Source organism: Acipenser ruthenus, chromosome 1 (assembly GCF_902713425.1).
Source record: "Acipenser ruthenus chromosome 1, fAciRut3.2 maternal haplotype, whole genome shotgun sequence".
Taxonomy (NCBI): domain Eukaryota; kingdom Metazoa; phylum Chordata; class Actinopteri; order Acipenseriformes; family Acipenseridae; genus Acipenser; species Acipenser ruthenus.
The window spans coordinates 54,873,635-54,900,011 of record NC_081189.1 but is presented as its reverse complement, the minus strand read 5'-3'; the positions used below and the strand labels follow the sequence as shown (position 1 = coordinate 54,900,011).

Genomic DNA, 26,377 nt, shown 5'->3' with positions numbered 1-26,377 from the left:
TACCCTCAGATACCCCACTCTCAAAATGTCCCTTCACAGACCTAGTCTGCTCTTCGGTTCCCCTTTCCCCAGGAACAGTCTTACCAGTTCCGCTGTAGTTCCGGGTTTTCGGGATCGGGGAACGTTCCGGTCCAGTTGGTTGAAGTAGCGCTCCTGCTGCAATGTAGCGTTCGACCAGCGCAACTAGCTGATCTCCATTAGATGGGTCTCCCTGACCAACCCACTTGCGCAGACCTGGTGGCAATCCTCGTAGGTACCTATCCATCACAACTCGCTCCACTATCTGACCGTTGGTTAAAGCCTCAGGTTGGAGCCATTTCCTGGCTAGATGAATGAGGTCGAACATTTGGGACCTGGGTGCTTTATCCTCCCGGTACTTCCAGCCATGGAAGTTTTGAGCCCGAACCGCCGTAGTGACGCCAAGTCGGGCAAGGATCTCTGCCTTTAGTTTGCCGTAGTCGGCAGCCTCATCTCGTTCCAGGTCAAAATACGCTTTTTGGGCATCCCCAGCAAGAAAAGGAGCGACTAGTCCAGCCCACTGGTCAGTGGGCCACTTCTCTCTTTCAGCAGTGCGCTCAAAGGTTTTCAAATAAGCCTCAACATCATCGTTACTAGTCATTTTCTGTAACCAGTGACTAGCGCGTATGGGTTGAGGGCTAGGCAAAACCCTGTTGGCCAACTCATTGATTTGCTCTGCCAAGGTCTGTATGTCTTTTTGCAGAGTCAAACTGGCTCTCAACTGTTCCTCTCGCAGTAACTGATTTGTGTCCTGTTGGATCCGGTTGGTCTCCTGTTGGAGTCGTGTTGCTTCTTGTTGTGCTGCCTGTTGGACCCGTGTTGCTTCTTGTTGCGCTGAAGCGACTTGTAAGAGCCCCTGCACTACTGTTTCCATGGTTGCAAGCTGTTGTGTTCCGCTTCACAGACTTTATTTTTTTTTAATGCTGCCCGCATTCTCCACCACATGTGACAGACTGGGGTGTTTTGTCACGGTTCTTCCGGGTCTTGAACACAGTCTTTCGGAACCAAGCACACTGGACAACAGTATTTTATTGTAAACAGGGCGGTGCCTGTATGTTTATTACCGTGTTCTCTTTATCCAGAGTCACACAAATCAAATATCAACAACGTAAACAAACAAAACCAAACAAAACCTAGCTCTTTATTAAGAGCACTAACTAAACCTTTTAATTATCTTTTAACTACCCCTTTCTATAAGTCAGACAGCTAAGCTGTTTACTGACCAAACAGAATACGTTAACTAGGCAGCAGTTGTCTTCCCCTAGGTAGAACACCAACCTTTAATCCGTTTCCAGCATGCATCGGTCTCTCTGCATGTCATACCCTTTGCACACACTCGCGTTTGAACAAACCCATGCTCTTTTATGGCTGCCTAATTGGAGACAGGTGAAAACCCTTGTCTCAAAATGGTCGCTCCTGTGGAGCTCTGGGAATTGTAGTCTTTGTGACATTGGCAGTCAAAGACTACAACTTACTTATATAACCCGAATTCAATGGAGAGGATACAGGCTTCTCTTCACTCTTGGACCAATATACACACCGTCCACCACTTTCCCATATATTTTATAGTTCACTTTGTCACAATATATATATATATATAATTTATTTCTTAGCAGACGCCCTTATCCAGGGCGACTTACAATTGTTACAAGATATCACATTATACATTATTTCACATATCACATTATTTTTACATACAATTACCCATTTATACAGCTAAATAAATAAATGATATACAGAACACAATTGTGAGGGTCAATGCATTTAGTAGCATCTTTCACTTTTTTATTACCTTAGTTTGGTATCCAGTCCAATCTCTGGATAAATCACCAAGACAATCCTTGCAGAAATGTCATGCAGGAATTAATAAGAAACCCAAACAACAATCTAATCTCAAGTCCACATTTGTTTCCAATTTTGTAATAACATTTTACCATTTTCCATGCAAATTAAGTTGAACCACTTAGATTTTGTTACTAATATGCGTATTACTAGTGAATTTCAGTAAATTGCTCAAATGTGTTTTAACATAACAATTTTTATATACTGTATAGTAAAGTTGTGGCAAGCAGGTTTCAAGGAGGAGAACACTTCTGTTTCCATGCAGTTTATACACCGGTTTTTACAGTACATGTCTAAGATTTTACAACAGTGTCTAAGATATACAAGTGACTTGCAAAAATACATTGCCTTAAGGAAACATGCTTGAATTTAAATCAGGTACAACACAAAGCTAACATTTCTCAAGCACTGTTGGAGGCTTTGTTGCATATAGTATATTAGTGAAGGATCTTTCACCGGGCAAAACCCTTTGTGTTATGCTGTATGTCAGATACACTTCACTGTTTCAGTTCCTGTGCCAAAGTCTGCTTTCCACTGACAAGTGATTTGTCATTTTTGCCACCCTTACACATTGCACAATTTTGTTACATCCCAGTGGCTTTTGTTACATCCCAGCAGACTCGTTATTATCCCAGCTGGGGATGCATATCCCTGTTAATGAAGATATAGTTAAGGCACCTTACATACAAACCACAAATATAATTGAAACTTGATAAGGGCATTCTTTATGTTTTTGGGGATATTTTGAGAAAAAAATTCCATGTGCCAAAAGTCTTTATACTCAGTCACCCTGACTTTGTCCCTTAAAAAATGTATTTTTAGTTTGTAAACACTACAGAAAAACACAAAAGACACTTCTGCACATTATCCACCCCTCTCAGACACATACATACATTGAAAAATTACTGAAATCTGAGACGTATTTTTATTCCTCCCGTCTGTTCTGCTCAAACAGTGTGTCTGCACTGTCAGTGACACGGGAAAAAAATTACTCGGTGCCATCTCAACTCCGCCCCCTGGTGTATTTTTTCAATGGCAATGCCCACAATGTCAAAAATGTTCCAATAAAATTAATTTACTCAGCTTAACTTAGTGTATAGTTCAAAGTTATAAATGCGACTACATTATTGGCGTAAGGATATTTAATTAAAAAAAAACTAACAATTTGATTTACTTCGTCAAATTATTAGTCGACGTATACGGACGGCCTGTCGGGCCTTATGGCATACATATATTACAGCTCCTTTGGATGCAATACCAAGCATCACCTTCAAAGCCGCCATTAACTGAAACAGCTTTCTAAAGCGAAACAAGTACTAATTAAATAAGTTACACATTATGAAGGCACATTTGTTTTGTCAAAATTACATCTTTCTAATCTGTGCTCATTTTACTGCTTGTGTTCACTGTTTAGGGGAAAATTTAATCTGGCTGTCCCAGCCTTTTTGCGCACTAAATAAACAAAAAACATTAAAACCACAGTTTTAGTACTTTTCATATTCAACAATATACAATATGTGCTACAGTGGGATACAGGAATATACCTATTATTTCCATATATATGTTTTTGGAGAGGTTAGCTGCGTATAGTAACAGAAGTTAATGTGAAACAGAAAGAGGCTGTATTTGTAGCTTGACTTGTGAACTGTACCGTAGTGTGAATGGTCGATTTCAGCTCCATGTTATTATATAGGTTTATTCAGCCAGGTTTCATATGTCATAAGACTAAATGCCAAAGGAAAATTCTATTAACACTTCTGGAAATAATGTGTACAGTCTGTTCTTGATGCTGTCATATTTAACCAAAATGCTATAAATCCTATCGACTGCGTGCCATCAATCCCGTTTAATTTACACATCACAGCCCACCAGAAGTGGTAACATCCTGTACACTCTCCATTCATTTAAACATTTGTTCATATTCTGGTGTTTTTCATTTGTACATCTAGCGAAGTTGACGAATAATAAGTTGCGTTAGAATTAGATAGATTAATTTGCTACACAAGGTAACGGTTGCGGGGACCAGCACTGGCATTTACATTTACTGGATCTGAGGGCGACCCAAGCCCCAGTGCACTATTTGTCAGGAGGTTTTGTCAAACAAAACTCTTAAACCTGCAAAATTGAGACTCCATTTATCTACAAAGCATTCAGAATGTGAAAAAAATTGAAACAAAAGAAACAGGAACTTTGCCACCAGCAACTTTCACTGTGCAAAATGACAACATTCCTTGCTGACCTGGTAGTGAAGATTCAAGCCCAGGAATCTCATTAAGTTAGGTACGTTATATAAATACTTTACTTTCTACATGTACTTGTACATATACACATAAAAAAGTAGTTTAGAAATGCTGTTGTGAAAAAATTTGGCAAATGGTCTGTGAGAAAAATCCAAACACCAAGGTGGTCCCTACATTGAAGAAAATTGGGAACCACTGCCCTACTGTATTATTAAACACAAAAAACTTTGTTTTATTTGACGGTAAGAGCTGACAATTCTGAAAAAGATGGGAAATTGTCAGGCTACTGCGCCTTTACCTGACCCATGTTCTGACAAGGCTTTCCAGCACACACTGCTTAACTGCTACAGTAGGTGGGTTCACTTCAGACAACATGTAGTCACCACTGGGCAGCTCAAGTCAGCTTGTTTTCATGTTGTCATAGAATTATATGTGACTTTGAAAAGCTAATTAGAATAGTTTGAATATTAACACATCTGGAGTTATTTATTGTGTACTTTTCCAAGTATACACATATTTACAACTGTTATTTCAGCTTTTTCTTTCTTTTTTTGGATTTTGGTTTTGTTTATGAAGGACACAAAAACATGTGTTTGATATTCTGGAAAAGAAATTTGATGTATGTGTGACATAGTAATGTACGGAACCCCTAAAGGCACATGGTGTAAAAATAATAAAAATAAAAGGTAGCTTTTTGTGTTTAATATCCATTCCTTTTTCAGTTGAAGGCTGTTTTTAAAACATGATATTTAGATGCAATGAAAAGTAGATCCCTCCATTTAGACTGTAGTCCTCTCTGTAAATCTGTATATCAGTGGCGGCTCGTCATAAGAGGCTACGGAGGCTAAGCCTACGTGTAATTTTGTAATAGTAAAAAACGTTTACCTTACGCCTGGGGTGGGCAATTCCAGTCCTGGAGGGCCGGTGTCCCTCCTGGTGTTTGTTTCAACTTACCAATTAAGCTTCTAATAAGCACTTAATTGGTCCAATTAAGTAATTTAGGGTACAGTTAGAACAAAAACCAAGAGGGACACCGGCCCTCCAGGACTGGAATTGCCCACCCCTACCTTACGCCATGCTTTCCAAGGTCTACTGTTTTGCTATTGGCTAAATGTAGCCTCAGAATGGGTGGGATTCTGTGTGTATTCCACCCTCAATTACCCTCTGTATGTTAAAGTAGTTGTATTGGCTACACGATGCAAGTTTGCGGCTAGCCTCTACCACTCATAATTACACTTAATCTTGATGTGTCTGTTGCCAGGCAGGTTATGGGTCACTTGTGGCTACACACACTTAAGTTTCGATTTCCATACAGTACGTTGCAGATTTTTTTAATTCATATGTAATTTTCCTCGCTTTCAATTGAGGAAAAAATAAGAATAGAAAATAACAATAAAGGTCATCCAACGGCTAAATTGGACCTTCTTCAACAGGGAGGACCAAAACAAAATTGCCTTTTGATTGCTCATGTTACGAAACAACAAAATGGTTGACTGTGAGTATTCGCTGTTTGGTTTTTCAATCCGTCTCTTCATCTTCCCAGTGGATTTCTATGGGCTACAGTATTTTAAAAAATCTTCCAGAGACTGTAAAAATATTTTTTCTACAAATGACTCAAGATTCATCAATCAAGCAAGTCCACAATGTTTTTGTTATATTCTGTTGCTTGCCTTATGTGCTGCTTATATTATATTACTGTATTAAGTACCTTTTGAAATGTGCAACGTTTTATTGCATATAATAAAAACAAAAAAATAAATTTATATACAGTATATATATATATATATATATATATATATATATATATATATATATATATATATATATATATAGTGAAAGATGTTACTTCACTCTGGTTCGTTTGGCCCTTTTAACAGACCCAGACCCAGGATTTTAAAGTTTTCAGCACTTTCATGCAGGATTTATTAAATTGTACAGAAAATATAAGAAAAGAAAAGAAACACAAAACCAAAACCTAACTCCGTTTTGGAGTGCTTACTAAATACTTCTTTTCCCTTGCTAATCACTGGACGGCTAACCCGTTTACAAGTCAAAACAACACTAACACACCGTGTTTTCCAAACTACACACACAACAAATCTGGTTTTAAATACCCACCTGCTAATTGCAGGCAGGTGATAATTATTACAGATTGGATCCAGGTGACTCTCATCCTGGCTCCCTCTTGTGGCATTCTGGGGGATGTCTTTTGTAACCCCTCCTGGACAAAATTTTTTCCTCTTCCTCCCATCAGTCTTTCACAATATAAATATATGTGTATATATATATATATATATATATCCTCCCCACTTATTAAAGTCAGGAGCCGCTACTGCTGTATGAATCTTCAGTAATAACTGGCCAATCCCAATAGAGACCTCATCTGGGACTTGGTTTTGGGGATTGCCACGTTCATCAAAGCCTGGACTTTGGTGACAACGGGCTTCACCTGTCCATTTCCCATAATTAATCCAAAATATTGTGTATCTGTTTTGGCAAATGTACATTTACCCAAGTTGGCTGTTAGCCGGGCTACCCTTAGAGACTGTAGGATGGCCGAAATCCTAGCCAGATGATCTCGCCAGGTGGAGCTGTAAATAACCACATCGTCAATATATGCTGCTGCATACTCACGATGTGGGTGTAAGACCTGGTCCATCAGTCTCTGAAAGGCAGCGGGTGCACCATGTAGCCCAAAAGGCATGGTTATAAAGTGGAACAGACCATCAAGGGTAAAAATGCAGTTTTCTCTCTAGAATTGCAGGTTAATGGGATCTGCCAGTATCCCTTCGTCAGGTCCAAGGTTGATAAACCTGTCCATCCCCAGTCTATTTAGAGGCTCGTCGACCCGAAGCAGGGGGTAGGCATCGAATTTGGCAATAGCGTTTACCTTACGGAAATCAACACAGAAGTGGTTGATGCTGTTCTTTTTGGCTACTATCACAATCAGACTGCACCACTCGCTCCTGGAAGGCTCAATCACCCCAAGTTTGAGCATTGCCCATACCTCTTTGTTAACGCCACTACGTCGACTTTCTGGGATTCGGTAAAGTCTCTCTCAAACTGTGATAACTGGGGGAGTGATAATGGCATATTCAACAAGGTTAGTTTTACCGGGCAAGTCAGAAAAAACACAATTGAACTTCTCAATTAACTTACGCAGCTCTGTTTACTGATCTGGAAGTAACTGCTCCCCCATTGAAATGTCTCTGGTGCTAGGGGTCTCTGGGCAGGGTCCTAAATCATCCTCTACTTTGCCTGGGGCTATAAATAAGGCCTTCCTTGCCTGCCGGGGCTTCAACAGATTCACATGGTAAATTTCTCGTTGTGGCAATGTGCCCCGTCCCTGTGTGCATTTGTGTGTTGCGTGCGTGTGTTAATGTTGGTGTATAGTCATTGGTACACGGGATATAAACGGGTCTGTGTTTCACGTGTATTTAAAAAGTGTATATTTGTATTTAGGCACGGGACTGCACATCACGCACGTGCATTTAAAATATAATATGTGAACACGGGGTTTCACGTAATGAATTCACGTGCTGGGATTCAAGTGAATAATTAATTAGTAATTGAATCCCAGCACAAACAGTATAAATAGATGCACGTTTAGTCACTCGTGGTTAGGTGTTCGGTGAGTGGAGAACGGGATTGGAGACGGAGGTAATAATAATAATAATAATAGTAATAGTAATAGTAATAGTAATAGTTAAATCTGCTCACCGTGTTTTGTCTGTGTAGTCCGTTTTGTTTGTCTTTTTATTTTAGGCGTGTAGTGCCGTGTCCCGTGTTTTTGTGTTTAAAACCTTTTATTTTCTGTTTATTAAATGCTGAGCGCGATCACGCGCCCAGCTTATACCAAACCACATCTCTCTGTCGTTTGTGTTCCTGTTTCTGGTCTGACGCCACCCACTCCGGCCGTCTTTGTGACACGTGGTGTCCTGCGTGGGATCGACAGCGCCTCCAGGACTCAGGCCAGAGCAGGAACCGCAGTTTTGGATTTAAAAAAAAATAAAATAAAAAAAAAAAAATGGCAGAAGATGCCATCAAAGTGCGGGACTGGATGCTGGAAAATGCTGGGCTGGAGGCCCAGTCTATACCAGTAGTCGTCCAGTTCCTGCAGTTTATGGACAGAGAGCGATGGGAGGCATATGCGAGGGAACAGACCGTAAGCACCTGGGAGGAAGGTGTGGGGTTGGTCCTCAGCTACCTGGAGGCAGTTATAAGTGGAACAGCAGCCCAGGTAGCAGGTCCACCAGCAGAGGAAGAATGCCTGCCGTCCCCGTCTCCACCAGCAGAGGAAGAATGCCTGCTGGTTTTGCCTCCACAGCCCAAGCGGGAGGAGCCTGAGCGTCCACAGCCCAAGCGGGAGGAGCCCGAACGTCCTACGCCTGAGTGGGAGGAGCCCGAACGTCCTACGCCTGAGTGGGAGGAGCCCGAACGTCCTACGCCTGAGTGGGAGGAGCCCGAACGTCCTACGCCTGAGTGGGGGGAGCCCGAACGTCCACAGCCCAAAAGGGAGGAGTCGGTGCGTCCACAGCCCAACAGGGAGGAGTCGGTGCGTCCACAGCCCAACAGGGAGGAGTCGGTGCGTCCACAGCCCAACAGGGAGGAGTCGGGGCGTCCACAGCCCAACAGGGAGGAGTCGGGGCGTCCACAGCCCAAAAGGGAGGAGTCGGTGCGTCCACAGCCCGAAGAGAGGGAAGTCGGGGCTTCCACAGCCCTAGGACCCAAGCTGCCAGGAGAGGGAGAATCCCTGCTGGTTCCACCTCCACCAGCAGAGGGTGAATACCTGCTGGTCCCACCTCCACCAGCAGAGGGTGAATGCCTGCTGGTTCCACCTCCACCGCAGTGGGAGGACTGCTTGCCCCTCCCACCTCCACCAGCAGAGGGTGAATACCTGCTGGTTCCACCTCCACCAGGAGCAGAGGAGCTGGAGCTGCCTCTGCCTCCACCACCGCCAGGAGCAGAGGAGCTGGAGCTGCCTCTGCCTCCACCACCTCCAGGAGCAGAGGAGCTGGAGCTGCCTCTGCCACTTCCAGGAGCAGAGGAGCAGGAGCTGCCTCTGCCTCCACCACCGCCAGAAGCAGAACAGCAGGAGCTGTCTCTGCTTCCCGTACTTCCACCACGGGGAGTACGGTGGCCGGAGCCCCAGAAAGGGGAGCTGTCGGCCACAAAGAAGGGGGAGGAGGTCTGGAGACCACCAACCCCAGCAGCAGTTTCGCTGCCAGAGATCGTGGGGGAGGTCCGGAGACCTGCTCCCACTGCAGCTTCTTCGCTGCCGGCAGTACTGTGGTCGGAGCCCCACTAAGGGGAGCTACCGGCTACGAAGGAAGGGGGTGAGGGCAGGAGACCAGCATCCCCTGCAGCAAGTTCGCTGCAAGCATGGACCAGCAGGCTGTCAGCCGTGCCACTACCGGCAGGGGTGCTGACAGCATTGCCAGCCAAGGGCCCACTGAAGCCTCCCTTCCCAGCCCGAGACTTTGTCCTGGACTGCTGGATTTTTAAGGGGGGAGGTGGCCGTTGAGGCCATGTGTGCTGCGCACAAGGGGGGGTATATGTGGCAATGTGCCCCGTCCCTGTGTGCATTTGTGTGTTGCGTGCGTGTGTTAATGTTGGTGTATAGTCATTGGTACACGGGATATAAACGGGTCTGTGTTTCACGTGTATTTAAAAAGTGTATATTTGTATTTAGGCACGGGATTGCACATCACGCATTATGCATTTAAAATATAACATGTGAACACGGGGTTTCACGTAATGAATTCACGTGCTGGGATTCAAGTGAATAATTAATTAGTAATTGAATCCCAGCACAAACAGTATAAATAGATGCACGTTTAGTCACTCGTGGTTAGGTGTTCGGTGAGTGGAGAACGGGATTGGAGACGGAGGTAATAATAATAATAATAATAGTAATAGTAATAGTAATAGTAATAGTTAAATCTGCTCACCGTGTTTTGTTTGTGTAGTCTGTTTTGTTTGTCTTTTTATTTTAGGCGTGTAGTGCCGTGTCCCGTGTTTTTGTGTTTAAAACCTTTTATTTTCTGTTTATTAAATGCTGAGCGCGATCACGCGCCCAGCTTATACCAAACCACATCTCTCTGTCGTTTGTGTTCCTGTTTCTGGTCTGACGCCACCCACTCCGGCCGTCTTTGTGACACTCGTTCATTACCGTGATCGGGCTGTTTAATTTCATAATTTACCTTGAATCACCTCATACAGCCCCTGCCATTTAGCACACAGTTTCGATTCCGATGTGGGAAGGAGCAACATTACTTTGTCTCCTGGTCGAAAAATTCGAATTCATGCATTTTTATTGTACTGTTGCTCTCAGTGGTGCTGAGCCGCTTTTAGATTGTCCTGTGCCAATTTATCCAGGCGATCTCTGAGTAGGAGCACATGCTTCACTACATTTGTGGACAAGCCTTTGTGCTCCTCCCACCCCTCTCTCACGCTTTCCAAGCGTGCTAGGTGTAATAGATTGCACACATGTTGCAATATCCCCAGATTCAAGGATGAAAACATCATCATTCTTTAACTGTGCAAGTTTTATGTGATGCTCAATGTATAATCACAGATTAGTTGCTAAGTACCTGGCTCATGCCACAACTCATTTATCCTGGAAAACAGTGCCTTGCTCAGAAAATTCCAACAGGGGCTTATAAGTGGAGGCTGGCTAATTTTAGAATATATTAAATACATAATTAACTGTGGCAAAGTGGTTAACAGTGTGCAGGTAATAAACAGACAATGATAATCCAGGTGCAATGGTGTTTTATTTTATAATCCAATTGCCTGATGGCGAAACAGCAGTAAATAATAACAATGATAAGCAATACGGTGGTGTGTATTGCTTTACTGTAATCCGTGGGTTGGTCCCGAAATAATAAAGTCCCAATCTTTTACACCCACACGTAACACAAACACAAACACACGTCCACAGTTCGTGCTCTAGTGCGCGTAATGCAAATACAGTTTATTGTGCAAACAAGGTGCAGTGTTGTCCGGGTTTAGTGCTGGCCTCTGGCGACAGCTCCGGATCATGTTAACCATCTAATAATAACAAACAAGTACACTTTAGACACGACAAACAAAAACAAATAAAACACTCATGGTTCACAACACAGGTCTCCTTTTGGTTTCACTTTAACCATTTACAAAGGAACAGATCACATTGCTCCATCCCCTTGGTTAACGAGTGCCAGATCCTCCAATCCACGGTTGCCACATCGTTTCCCTTCCGGGTCGATTATTTAGTGTACTGGAGCTCTGCCCCCTTTCTAGATGACAAACTTCCGCCTAACCCTGGGAATGTCTGGCCATCCAGTCCAGGGTACTCTGTTCCCTTTACACAGCGCCCTCACAGGTCGGGAGGGAGATGTATCACCAAGAATCACTTTGTCTCTATGACATTAACATATGACCATTCGGAAACATATGCAACAAATGCATATTAATGTTTAACATTTTTATTATGATTTTTTCACAAACATACAACGTTCAGATATTGCATGTAAAGAATATTAATATTACATCAGAGAATACACTGTGATATTGAAATCAATTAAGGATTTTTTTTTTTCTATGGCACGCTGTATTATTATTAATATTAGTATATTATTATTTAGTCATTTAGCAGACACTTTTATCTAAAGCGACTTACTAGGGGGTGCATCACAACTTTAGATCCCAGAATCTTTTTTGGCCTTCTTTATTTGACCTTTTTATGGAAGAGGTTGCATTTATCTTTTCGGTTGGATCCTTCCGTATTTTAAATTTAGCAGTGGCACCGGACCTTTTGCCGAAAATAACAGTGTTGTGTTCTAAAATATCATCGAGCAAAATCTCAACTTGGATGGCTAAGAATGTATTTTTCCTTGCTTTTTCCAATTGTTGTGACTACATGTGCCTCGTTGTTTTCCAGTTAAATGGATGTCCAGACTATTGAAATCTGACTAATTGGCTTGTTAATGAACCTGAAAATCAATTGTCGTTTCAATTAAGTCATTCATAAGCAGGAGTCGCAAAGGGCGTGCGAGTAGGAGAAATTAACCTGTTCACTTTTGAAAATTGAGAAGTATAATTAGGTGGCAAAAAAACTTGCAATGCAAATGCATTGCAACCTTTATTGAAAATCAGGCTATTACTGTTTAAAATTCTGGTTTACGTCATATGGTAATGATTATTGTTATAGTGTTGAAATTTGTATTTGTCTGGGAAATATGTCAACTTAATAAAATAATACCCTTTCCAAACCAGGCCACCTTAAATTGCATAACTATGCGGACGTGATGGTGGTAACAGTAAATAACTAGAGAATCATTTACAGCAAAAATAATTATCAAATAGTACTTAAAATATGTTTTAATTGATTGATTTAAAATGTAAATTGTGTTATGAAGGATTCAAAGAAAGACATTGGGCCTACCTGGGGATTGGATTTCAACCCTTAGCGGTCCATTTATTCAATGCGTCTCAGGCGTGTCAGGTCCAATTTACTTTCACACGCGCAGTTTATTTTAGACGCACTGTTTAAAAGTATTTTTTTCACAGAAAAACAGATTTAAAAGACACTGCATATCAACAGAACACTCAGGGAAAATTGTAATGTTTAGCATAGGATGCATTTAACTCCAAACAGCTGACTTTCTCTTTCCTTTTTTTTTTGCTCCCTGTCGACATTTTTACCAACAAATGATGGTGTTGTTGCACCAATAATACTGTAATAATAATTAGGGATGTGATTCTATCACAGTGAAAATATGTAAAAATCACTGCACAGTGATGGCTACAAAGATTTGAACTTAAAAATATATATTTATTCATGTAATAGACTCCAATATTTTAGTATTTGTGCAAGGTAAATATATATATTGTAACAGATTTGCACTCACTCACGGTTCATTGCCCCTTTAAAACACAGACCCAGGACACAGAAATGGATTTCAAAAGTGCTGAAGCGTTATTTTTAATAACAAAACAAAAAAGAAAATGAAAACAAACACCTAGCTCTGATGAGCCCTAACTAAACATGAGCAGGAACCTACTCTATATATGCTTCTGCACTATCAAGTGTATGCCGAGGTATATTTTCTGCACAAAAGGCTTTGGTTAATTTTAAGTTAGTTTCTCCTTAAAGCTTTCATGAAATTGTTTGGGATTTGCTCTGCTAGTAAAACTTAATTTTGTCACTTTTTTATAGTTCTGTGTAAGTATTTTATTTACGTTTGCTAACCGCATTAACTTAAATTAGTATTAATACATTATTATTATGGATGTGAGTTTGTCATGTTGGTCAAAATTCAAGGGTCCGTGATGACTTGACCACCATGACAAAATCATATCCCTAATAATAATAATTATAATAAAATAAAAACCCAGTGTAATATATTACATTTCAGTTAGGTATTATGTGTAATATTCAATTCCGTGAGTTGGAATCGATCCTGGTGCTGGAGAGTCGACTGTCTATGATGCCAAAAATAGAATCGAATCCCATGTTTGAAAGCAACGGAATCGGGTATCGGTTCTTTTGGGATCGATTCCCTATCCCTAGTGCAGAGGAGTAGATTTTTCTTTTTTTTTAAATATATAATTAAAATCTGTATGTTGCCATATTGTTTAAAAAGTTTGTGAAGGCTCTCCCCAGCCAGGACAGTTTTTGTGGTATTTTGTTTAAACCTTTTTTTTTGGCCCTTGTGCCCTTTTGTTTGTGTTTTTGTGCCATTTTGTTTATTAAATGTACACTTTAGCGCTTAAACTGCAGATTCCTTGTCTCTGAGTCTCATTTTTGATGCTACCCTGCTACTCATTGCAGTTACACTTCTATAAAGTCTGTAATACAGTGATGCATTTACAAGATTGTGCTTCGGGACCTTGGTGCACGCTCAGCCCTTGGTACACGGTGCTCAGTGCATACAGTGCCTGGTGCTCACGGTGCTTGGTGCACTCGGTGCGCACGGTACTTCAGTGCCTCAGTGCGCATAGTGCCTCAGTGCACTCATGCACACGGTCATCGGTGCACACAGTGCTCAGTGTGCACGGTACTCAGTGCACACGGTAGTCAGTGTCCATGGTACTCGGTGCGTATAGCGCCCTCGGTGCACGTGGCGCTCGGTGCATGCGGTGCGCACGGCGCTCGCTGCAGTGTTTGATTGGTGCACGCGGTACTTAGTGACTTGGTGCTTAAATACCAGGCAGTATTGAAAAGTGACGGCAAGCATGTTGTGGTTCCATGCTGCCACGTCCTGCAGGGCGAACATGCCCCAGGAGGATGGGCATACTCTGTGTGTGCGGTGCTTGGGCGTCCAGCACGCCACTTTGGCCCTCGGGGATGAGACCTTTTGTGCACAGCTTTTCAGCCCAGGGTGCTCCGCAATAGACTGGCTAGGGCCACGGGGTGGAGGCTCCGTCCTCTGTGGCTGAGCCGTCAGCGGCCCTGGGGGCCCCGGTCCCCCCCCCTCCTCCAATTGTCCCACAGCCTCTCACAGAATATTCCCTGTGCACAGGCTTGGTTGTCAACCCCTCGTAGCCACTCCCCGTCTCCGCAAGCGAAGCAGGTTAATCGCTCGAGGCCGGTGAGGGATATAATGGACCTCAAGGCACAGATGGCCCAGGTCCTGGAGTTATTCACTCAGTAGCAGGCACCTGCTGTTCCGGCCGCAACTCCATCTCCACCATTGCCTGCCCCAGTACCAGCTCCTGTCTCCCCCAGGGGAGCTCAGGGTGAGCGGGAATCACCTACACTGATGGCAGAGGAGGACGCGCTTTCGATAGCAGCCTCTTGGTGTGAGGGCTCTCTCCACCGAGATGGAGGAAGGAGAGGAGCCTGTGCTCTCGGTCGAGGCGGAGCCTCATTCCAAGATTGCCTTGGAAACTAGTGTGCTCCCACCTTCGAGCTCCATGTCGGCACTGATAGGACGCGCTGCAACCTTTTTGCAGGTCCCTTAGACAACAGCAGCTGAGCCACACAGGTCCGTGTTCCAGATGCAGGCTGTCGCTCCCTGATCTCAGCCCTTTCCATGGAGGTGCATTCTTCCTGGGATCGTCGGTGCCGAGTGTGCTGAAGTAAGCGACCCTGTTTGCTTTCCTGGAAGGCGCGGAGAAGCTGGGCCTGGTGGGTTTTCCCCCAGTAGATTCCACCATTGCAGCCTTGGTCAAGGCTCCGCGGGTGGGGGGCTTACCTAAGGACCCTGCATGCCCAAACCTACAGTGCAGGGTCAGAGACACATCTGAAGCGGGCTTATGCAGCGGAGGCACAGGTGACCCGACTAGTGAACATGGCGGGTATCCTGACTGCCTACGTGGATAGCATATTAAGGGAAGCCACGCTGTCTGAGCCGGTGGCTTCCGAGTTATGCCTCCTTTCAGGCATGCTGCTGCAGATCTCAGGCCTCAAGGGCAAGCCCTAGTCCGGAGCCCAGCAAGCCTGGTGGTGGCTCACAGACAGGTGGCACTGTTGGATGCGCTAAATTCCCCGGGGCATACCTTTGGGCCAGCAGTGGAGGAGATTCTGCAGCGCTCCCATCGGGAACGCGAAGTGTCGCGGCAAGTGTCTGTGCTACTCCTTCCCTGTGTTCCGGCATGGGGCAGGTCGAGTCGTTGGCAGTCTCCCCAGGCACGCATTATAACCCAGACGGTCCTGGTCCCCACGGCTCCATAACCTGAGGCACCGCCTGCAGTCCACCGTGGCAGAAGGTAACCAGGCCCTCCCACAAGGCAGGGGGAATGCAGGGCATGGCACACCCACACAACAGCATTGCAGAAGGCAGTTCCAGGGCCGTCACTCTAGGCAGCCAACTCTGCGTGCTCCGCTCCAACCTCAGCAGGCTCAGCAGGGGCCCTGAAGGCTTGCGGCCTCAGACCCATCCTTTCACAACACACCAGCTGCAATATTGGTGTGCTTGCACCTCAGACACCTGGGTGCTTGCCACTGTGTACACCGGTTACACACTACAATTCCACATGGGGCCTCCTGCCTTACGACCTTGGTGTTGTGTCAAAAATTATTGGGTCTGATAGCCGCAGCCATATCAGCCATCGGCAGCCCTGCATTAGTAGAGGCGGACCTCTCAGCTGCGCGAAGGCGTGCAGATGGGAGTAGTGGTAAACCATCAGGTGGTGACGACGGACGCCTCTAACTTGGGTTGGGGGGCAGTCTGTAAAGGCAGAGAAGTCCACGGCACCTGGTCGGGCCGTTGGACATCCCTGCACATAAACATGCTGGAGTTGCAGGCTGTTTACCTTGCTCTCCAGCACTTTCTCCCAGTGCTCCATGGGGCACATGTGTTGATCCGGACGGACAACACATCAGCAGTGGCGAATGTCAACCACCAGAGTGGCCTTCGGTCCCTGGGGTTGCATCGCATTGCCTTCCGGCTCCTGACTTGGGCACAACAGAACCTGCTGTCCCTACGGGTGACGCATCTTCCCAAACTGGGCAGCGGACCTCCTCTCTCCGTCGGAGTGGCGGCTCCACTCTCTCGTGGTGGAGTGCTTTTGGGAACGGTTCGGGAAGGCGCAGGTCAATCTCTTCACCACAGCGGAGATGACACGCTGCCCCCTATAGTACTCCCTCCACCGCTTAGGTCCACTCAGCGTCGACGCCCTAGCCAACGAATGGCCCAGAGTGCTCCTTTATGCATTCCCACCAATACAGCTACTCTTGGCCTTCCTAGTGAAGGTGTGGTTAGAGAAGGTGACAGTTTTACTGGTGGCCCCTCGGTGGCCCAGGAGAATCTGGTTTTCGACACTGTGCCAGCTCCAACAAGGCCAACCCTGGGAGATTCCGCTTCGCCTGGATCTCCTCAGTCACACGAAAGGCACTCTGGCTTCTGGAACTTGGCAGGTTCCAATTATGGGTCTGGCCCCTTAACGGGACTGCTGGTCAGCCCTAGTGCTGACGCGGTTGTGGGCACGCTGCAGAACGCTAAGGCAGGCTCCACTAGGTCGTTATACACCTATAAGTGGAGATATTTTCAGAACTGGTGTCTAGAGGTCATGTATCTTGCCCTTGCCCTATGCAGTTTCTGCAGGGATTGCTGGAGGCTGGTAGATCACCTTCTACTTTGAAAGTATACCTAGCAGCAATATCGGTGTGCCATGCCCCCGTTGATTCTGTATCTCCAGGCGCACATTTCTTGGCAACCCATTTTCTCAAAGGTGCTCGGCGATTACGCCCTCCATGAAGGGACGTTCTCCCCGAATGGAGCCTTGATATTGTACTGTAGGCTCTCACAAAGGCCCCATTTGAGCCTATACACTCCATAGAGTTGAAGTATCTGTCTATGAAGACAGACTTCCTCTTGGCTATCACCTTCGCAAAGTGGGTCAATGAGCTACAGGCGCTGTCGGTGCACAGCTCCTGTATGAGCATTTGGGATGTTGGCAGCAGGGTGTCACTATATACAAACCCTGCTTTTCTCCCTAAGGTGATCACAGCCTTCCACATGAACCAGTCTGTGGAACTGGAGTCTTTCCATCCACCTCCATTTTCTTCGGAATAGAAGGAAGGTTAGGAGATTGAATTCCCTCTGCCTGGTGCAAGCATTGTGGTGGTACGTGGATAGAACAAGAGCTCTGCATCATTTTGACCAGCTCTTTGTCTGTCACAGGATACAGACCCTAGGACAGGCCCTCTCAAAGCAGCGACTCGTACTGGATTGTGGACACAGTCTCAACTGCGTATGACAATGCCGGCTTGCCCCCCACCTGGGAAGGTAGCTGCGCACTCTACCAGAGGGTTGGCTACATCTTGGGTCCTCTTCAGAGGGACCTCGCTGTCTGATATTTGTACAGCAGCTAGCTTGGCTGCACCACATACTTTCTCCAGGTTCTACCACCTTAACGTGGTAGATCCTTCCTGCCTTCTTTAGTCACGAGGGTCCTTGAGGTTGCACGCTCGCACCGCTAACCCTTGGGTTATGCGGTTCTGATGCATTTTATATGCTGCCGTTCCTTCTCCCTCGCGACGGCTCTGGTATACTTTCCCATAAGTATGTTGGTGGTCGCCTTCGAATTGAAAGGGAACGTTAGGTTACTTACCATAACCCTGGTTCCCTGAAAGAGAAGACGACCACGAACCAGTGAGGTCACATCGGTCGCCCTCACGGGTTAGATGCAAAAGAGGAAATGGTCTCTTTGTGGGTTGACTGTTTAATCCCTCAGTAGGCGGTCCTGAGGACGTCATCCCATGGAGGGGCCTATCGGCAGCTCTGATATAAAATGCTCAGTGAATACCTACCTATGGCAGGCATATCCCATAAGTATATTGGTGGTTGTCTTCTCTTTCAGGGAACCAGGGTTACGGTAACGTTTTCCTGCATCCATAATAAATTATTTTCATTTTGGTAAATTAAGTGGTATTAAGTTATTCTGTCTTTCTTTTTTTCTATCAGTCTGATAAGCCTTTTTTAATTTAGTAGTTGCCAATTGTTTTTATCATTTTCTCCTCAATTTGGAATAGCCCATTATTTTTAGGCTCAGCTCACCACTACCACCCCTGCGCTGACTCGGGAGCGAACAAGACGAACACACGCTGTCCTCCGAAGCGTGTGCCGTCAGCCGACTGCTTATTTTACATACTGCAGGCCCACCATGCAGCCACCTCAGAGCTACCGCATCGGAGGACAACGCAGCCCTGGGCAGCTTACAGGCAAGCCCGCAGGTGCCCGGCCAGACTACAGGAGTCACTGGTGCGCAGTGAGCTGAAGACACCCTGGCAAACCTTAGTCTGCGATGGTTGGATTTGGATTTATGTGGGGATGTGTTTACATTACAACCTAACTCGCTTCCAATTTCTTATTCTTACTATGATTGGCTGCAAACAGGGCTAACAAGTTATTGGATAATGTTTTGTTGGGTGGGTTTCCTAGTAACTGTAATATTATTTGTGTAATAGAAAAAAAATGACTCGTTAATATCTCAGAGTCACGGAGCCCGAATGTTCGAGTCACACAAGGTCGAGTCTGAGTCACGAAAAATGCGACTTGAGACCGAGTCCCAGACGCATCCTACAAGTCTGGTGTGTGTGTGCCTATATATATATATATATATATATATATATATATATATATATATATATATATATATATATATATTGGTTAAATTATTGTGGAAAGGTGCAAAAATAATGTAACCTATTTCCTATTTCTGTCACGGCCTAATATGATGGTTGACAAAGTGTTGGATACTGAATAAAATATCAAAGCACTTGAGTTTGGATTTGTATGTGGGCCTGCTGTACTGATGTACTATAATGAAAACATTCATCTATAAATTTACAACAGCCAAGCAGCCCTAAAATAAATGACAGAACAGATTTGATTATTCAGGTGATCATTTATTCACCGGATTAACTGAACCATGTCCTGGTCTCAATAAAACCATTTTTTATCTTTAACAGGTGTTGAGCTTTATTTTGGGTTCTGCGGGATACAAAAGTTTAGAACTGGCAGCACTGTGCTTATGCTAAGCTAGGTATATGCAGTATTTTTCATTTTTCTAATGCATCTTTATTACTTTCAGGGTGTGGGTCAATTATCCATAAAATCAAATAACCAGAACACTATACTATAGTTAAGTTTCTTGACAAATGTTTCAAAGAAAAGTCTTTGTCAATTACTTCATACAGTGCCTTGCATAAGTATTCACCCCCCTTGGACTTTTCCACATTTTGTAGTGTTACAACCTGCAATTAAAATGGATTTAATTAGGATTGTTTTGTCACTGATCTACACAAAATAGTCCATAATGTCGAAGTGGGGAAAAAAATCTACATATTTTTCAAAATTATTTACAAATAAAAAACTGAAAACTCTTGATTGCATAAGTATTCACCCCCTTTGCTGTGACACCCCTGTGTGCAATTAAAGTGTCACATGATCTCAGATTAAATACACCTGTTTCTGGCAGGCGCCAGAGTTTGTTAGAGAGCATATATAAACAAACTGCATCATGAAGACCAAGGAGCTATCAAAACAAGTCCGGGATAAAGTTCTGGAGAAGCACCAATCACGGTTGGGTTATAAAAAAATATCCCAAACTTTGAACATCCCCCGAAGCACCGTTAAATCCATTATTAAAAAATGGAAAGAATATGGCACAACCACGACTCTGCCTAGAGAAGGCCATCCTCCAAAACTCAGTGACCAGGTAAGGAGGGCATTAGTCAGAGAAGCAACCAAGAGGCCAATGGTAACTCTGAAGGAGCTGGAGAGATCCACAGCTGAGATGGGAGAAACCGTCCATGGGACAACTATAACCCGGACGCTCCACAAAGCTGGGCTTTTTGGAAGAGTGGCGAGAAGAAAGTCATTGCTGAAAAAAACCCTTATCAAATCCTGTTTAGATTTTGCCAAAAGGCATGTGGGAGACACAGCAAACATGTGGAAAAAGGTTCTCTGGTCTGAACTTTTTGGCCTTAGTGCAAAACGCTATGTGTGGCGCAAAGCCAACACTGCTCATCAACCTGAGAACACCATCCCCACGGTGAAGCATGGTGGTGGCAGCATCATGTTATGGGGATGCTTTTCATTGGCAGGGACTGGGAAACTGATCAGGACTGAGGGCAAGATGGATGGAGCCAAATACAGGGAAATTCTAGAGGAAAACCTGTTTCAGTCTGCAAGAGATCTGGGACTGGGGCGGAGGTTCACCTTCCAGCAGGACAATGACCCTAAACACACAGCCAAAGCTACACTGAAGTGGTTTAAAAACAAGAACCTGAATGTCTTAGAATGGCCCAGTCCTCAATCCCAGACCTCAATCCGATTGAGAATCTGTGGCAAGACTTGAAAATTGCTTTTCACCAACGGTCCCCATCCAACTTGACAGAGCTTGACAATTTTGCCAAGAAGATTGGGCAAAAATTGCAGGATCCAAATTTGCAAAGCTGGTAGAGACTTACCCAAAAAGACTCATAGCTGTAATTGCTGCCAAATGTGCTTCTACCAAATATTGACTCAGGAGGGTGAATACTTATGCAACCAACAAATGTCTTTTTTTTTGTTTAATTAACTTTTGTGTCACAATAAAAAATATTTTGCACCTTCAAAGTGTTAAGTATGTTGTGTAAATCAAATGGTAAAAATCCCAATTAAATCCATTTTAATTCCAGGTTGTAACACTACAAAATGTGGAAAAGTCCAAGGGGGGTGAATACTTATGCAAGGCACTGTATATTATAATGTGTGGTAAACAAGGCCAATACTCATTGTCAGTCTTTTCACAGTATGAGTAGAACCAATAGTCCAAACACTAACAATAGATTGGCTTTAACCAATACATTCTAAAATGAATACACTTTAAGCCAAGAAGCAGCTATGAATATATCCAATTTTCTCAAACCAACATGCATAATAAGTCAATACCAGTACTCACTTAACACCATGTTCCTGTAAGAAGTCTAATTTTAAACCTATTTTTGTCTCAAAGCAATTAAACAGCTCAGAAACCATAATTAATCAGTGCATTTTCTTAGGAAAATACTGTCATTCCCAGTGTGATGATTCTTGGTAAAACATAATTTGGTAAATAGCTTAACATGATACTTGTATTTCATACATTGGTGCACAATAATACCTGTATTTACTTCCCTTTATACACCTTTTTCTGAGAGAAAGAGACCATCTGCTGTAAAGTATTCAAGCTCTTCTGCAGTATTTGTAAATGTAAATTAGCATGTGTGGATGCCGGGAGGTTAAAAAATCTGACAGTTTCTCCTGTTTTAATGAATATAAAGCAGATCAATGTTTGGTATAGCTCGTGAGAAGATTTTTTTAAGTTGTACCAAGATATTTGTGGAAAATGTATTCGAAGAATAGGAAGAAAAGTTGAAATACTGGATATATTGTGTAACCTATTTATTTCAGATGCAAACAGCAGTAACTGTTTTAAAATATCACCGTAAAAAAAACACAAAGATGAAAGATAAAACATTGTCAATATTAGAACAATAGAACTTGGATCATGTTCTATTGCAATCAATCAATATGAATCAATATGAACTGTACTGTTACATTCAAGTGGTACTGAACAGGCTGTATTTTTGCAAGTCTAGGGGATATCATTTAGTTCTTTTCAACAGATCAGTTGCTTTAAATTGACGACTTCAACAATTCGATCCAGCAATGCTTAAGAACTCAGACCTGGAGATGAAGCATCCCCAGATATGCATCTTGAAGATTTTCAGGATGAAATTGATTTAAACATATCAGTAGGAATATTGATATAAATTGATATAAACATATCAGTAGGAATATTGAAAGCGTGCTACATTTTTTATAGACTTGTGACAGGGTAGCGTCACTGGCAAAGCTTGTTTATGACAGGAGAGAGACTCAGACACAGGTTTAAGAGCTATTGCACATTTTATTTACAAACCCCCTCCCTGCCAACCCAATATCCCCCCCCCCCCCCCCCCCCCCCCGCCCCCCCCCCCCCCCCCGCCCCGCCCCGCCCCGCCCCCACACACCCATACATTACACTGGCAGGGCTTCTGTCCTGCCACAAGACTTTGGAAGTTTTTGTTTCAGACTGGTTAGAACTCAGTTTTTAAACTGACTTGAAGTATTTAGATGTGTAAGTTTGCTATTTGTGCACACAGATGTCTGAATGTCCCCATTGGCCTTTATTTCAGAAAGTTAGTGTGATTTTCAGAGTTCTAGACTTTAATCAGCCCTGTCTAGGCAGAATATAAATGAATAGGAAGTGATGTAATATTTGTATACAGTTTCGATGTTTGGACCTATTACCTGTTTTTGAAGAAAGAAGAAGTAGGTGTATGTGTCACAGCAATGGCTGAAATTAAAATAATATATTTTAAATCACAGTAAACTACAGGAAGGATTGAGATTGAAGATATGTTTGATGAAGGGATTCAAATTGAAACCAGTGCCATTGCCTGAGTGCCTGCTTGTAGTATGATAAATGTTGCTTGGAATTGACATTTTGTAAACAACTTTCAGGAGCTTTACTTTGAAGGTAAAAATAAATATTCAGGAGGTGAGAACTCTGAATTTGCTAAATGGAAATTACCCCAGGTGTCCTGATCTGCCTGGGTCCTAGTATATTGTTCAGTATTAATTGTACAGTAGGCCTACATTCAAAGTGTTACAAAGTCTGAAAATTCTACTTTTCTATGTACAGGTATTTTTAACATTTTTGTAAACATTATTGCACGTGTAATGCAATTACAGTCTCATAACCTCTTGCTGCAAATTAATTAAAGGATGTTTGACACTACAATGTCAAGTTTGAAAACAGCATACAAACTGGGGATTGTGAAATATAATGCCAGGCAATAAAAAGGTTGTCCCACAATAATGTATGGAATATATTATCACACAATAATATCTCAAGTTGGCTTTGGGCAGTAATGCACGTTTAGCAGCCCACAATCAACGAGACACACATATTATTGAGTGATAAGAACATACTCTGACCCGTATGTTATTTTTTTCTGTGTTAAAGCATACAAAAGTGAATAAAACATAAAACATTTCTATAATTATTGTTTGTCTGTTTTTCATCTGTTGCAAATCTTATAGATTAACAAGAAATGTAGAATAAGTATTTTTTTTTATTTATTTCTATTGCTTTCATTCATAAACTGCTGAAATAAAAAAATGTAAAAAATGTTTTTAAAAAAAAAACGAAAAAAAAAAACCAACCCCCATATCTGCGACCAGTGCATAGGATACTGAGGGATGGGTTGCTGGGCAGACTCGCCATGCTTGGGCAAACACAGCTATACTACATGCGATATTGCTGACAAACCTATATTGAGTGAAATTATAAGAGAGCGGATAGTGATGGTAAAACAAAAGGGAGGATTATATTAAAGCTCTCAGATAAAACGGTATAGTGCGTTGTGTTATCTTATTTTGTTTCTCTTGTTGTCTCCCACTGTTTTTTTTTTTCTTGTATTTTCAGTTTCTTGCTCTTTAAAAACGTCTCCTTAAATTCTTCTGTTATTGGTCTGAACCTCATTGTTTCTGGGTTCTCATCATTGTTTGGTTGAATGTCCATGTCTTCATTTTGAATGTATTATTTCTTCTACTTTGTACTGTGCTTGTTGTAGCGAGAGTGATAATGGCAGTTTGTTTTTAAATGAAGCTGCAAGCCAGAGAGTGTCCTGACATAGGAACATGTATATTATAGGAATATATTTTTTGCACATACGTATGTAAATGAAGATTACAAATATATATATATATATATATATATATATATATATATATATATATATATATATATAGATAGATAGATAGATAGATAGAGAGAGAGAGAGAGCGTATTGTTTCCATGGAAACATGTTATTCATGTTATTGTAGTAGCAGTGGTACATTATACTGGGTTATCATCCTAATAGCAAAGTTAACATGAACTCATTTTATGTATCCTAACAAAACACAACTCCCAGTACTGATATTAAATGTAAAAAGCCCAATTCCTGCAGCATTCCTATATGAGACAACTGTGTATTAAGACCTGATTTACATGAGGTATCAACAGTTGTAATTCAGGATGTCTAAACTACTAATTTTAAACATCACACCGGTTAATGAGGTCCAAACAATCATGCCGGTATTGTAATGGTTAAGTGCTTAATGTACAACTACTTGATGCTTGTAAAAAATGCTATTAAACCCCAATATAAACATCTAAAAGCTTGAGTTACACCTGACATGCCCTTAGTCGCTTAAGGCAATGAATCCTAGAGAGTTTATAGACAGCCTGTCAAAGTGTGTTAGGGAATATTGGACAAAATGTGCTAAACTTTTATAAACCCCATCACTTTTCAAACACCATGATTTTTTTTTTTTTGTCCTGATTTATGTTGCACTCGTAATTTCAATCCCCGACAAAGCTTAATGGTTTGGTTATTAATAGACATAACCTCCTGAGCATTTCATGGTGACATATTTTAGAACCTGCTGAATAATACATTAACATTAATATATAATTTCAACAGAAATGGGTGTGAGGGACAAGGCAGTGACGGCAAGTCATTAAACGTGGTTTATTATTCTCCGTGTTGCAGTCTGTAAACCATATGTAAACAATCTGCAGCTGAATGGCAACTAAAGGAGGATGGCAAAGTAGATGTATCACTAGCATATAATACATTGAAGTTTACCAAGAATATCTATGGGGCATATTAAATCCAAAATTCTACTGGTAGTGATATATTACCAAAAACATAGTTTTGTAAATTAGCAGCAACTATCTGGAAATGCTCTATCAACGTGCATCTTACTTTACTACAAAATCATGGGGTTGAATTGTTAAAAAATAAAAATTAAGTGCAAGTTAATGATGAGAAAGTTTTATATTGTATGTTTATATTTTCTTACACAGAATTCTTAAATATGTGCATAGTGCATTTATAATAGAAATGGAAACATTTATAAAGGATTTCATTATATAGTGTATTTATTTAACAATTACAAACAAACCTGTGTATCAAGTCAGCAGAGAAATCTTAATGCATGCCAACTGCCAACAGTAATTTACAAGAGGTTGTACAGATAAGTAAATTCTTGGTACTGTAGCTCCCTGTATGGTTCTCAGCCATAAGAAAACTCCTATTGCAAAAGTGCAGAGGTATTTTAAAACAAATAAGAAATGACAGGAACGTTGCATTTCTGTAAGCTTCTCATTTATTTATATATCGCTGGAAGTGCTTGTATTTATAACTTTTTTTCAAATACATTACCTTAAATAACTTCTCTGTTTAAATGTTGTAATACAACATTTACCTATGCTACACAGTAACTCAAACATGTTAGCAGAACACACCTGGAACATGGTAAGGAGAGAGGGGAAGATAATTGAAAGAACAGTGCACTGCTTCAAAAAATCCATTAGCTTTGTATGGCAGAAAAGAGAAACCAAAAGATGTGGCTACCTTAAAAGATCTAAAAGCGCATCAATAAAACTATTGCATATGAAAAGAATAGATGAAAGAGGTCCACATTTCATGTAAATGCTTTCAGATTTTTGTATGTAGTGAATGCTTTTTTACAGCATCTTTTTTACACAGTTAGAGCTGAGAAACAGCAACAGAAGCTCTACAAAATGCACTTCTGAGACTTGCTGGCAGATGGCAGCAGAGTATTTTAAATGAGTGTAAAATCAGCTGTTTTTGTTCTGGGATTATTAGTGAAGACTCATAGTAAAACAGGTGTCTTATGCTGCTTGAAATATTGTGTTGAATGTCTTTGCACGTGATCAAGACCAGACAACAGCCAGCTGGGAAATGCCTTCCTGATTCT

General features: G+C 42.4%; 1 protein-coding gene across 2 annotated transcripts in view; it reads left to right on the top strand.

The window, feature by feature from the left end:
• LOC117420735 (serine-rich coiled-coil domain-containing protein 1-like) overlaps nucleotides 1-26,377 on the top strand; it is a 651,306-nt gene that overhangs the window by 70,477 nt on the left and 554,452 nt on the right. The gene's annotated exons all lie outside the window — the stretch shown is intronic.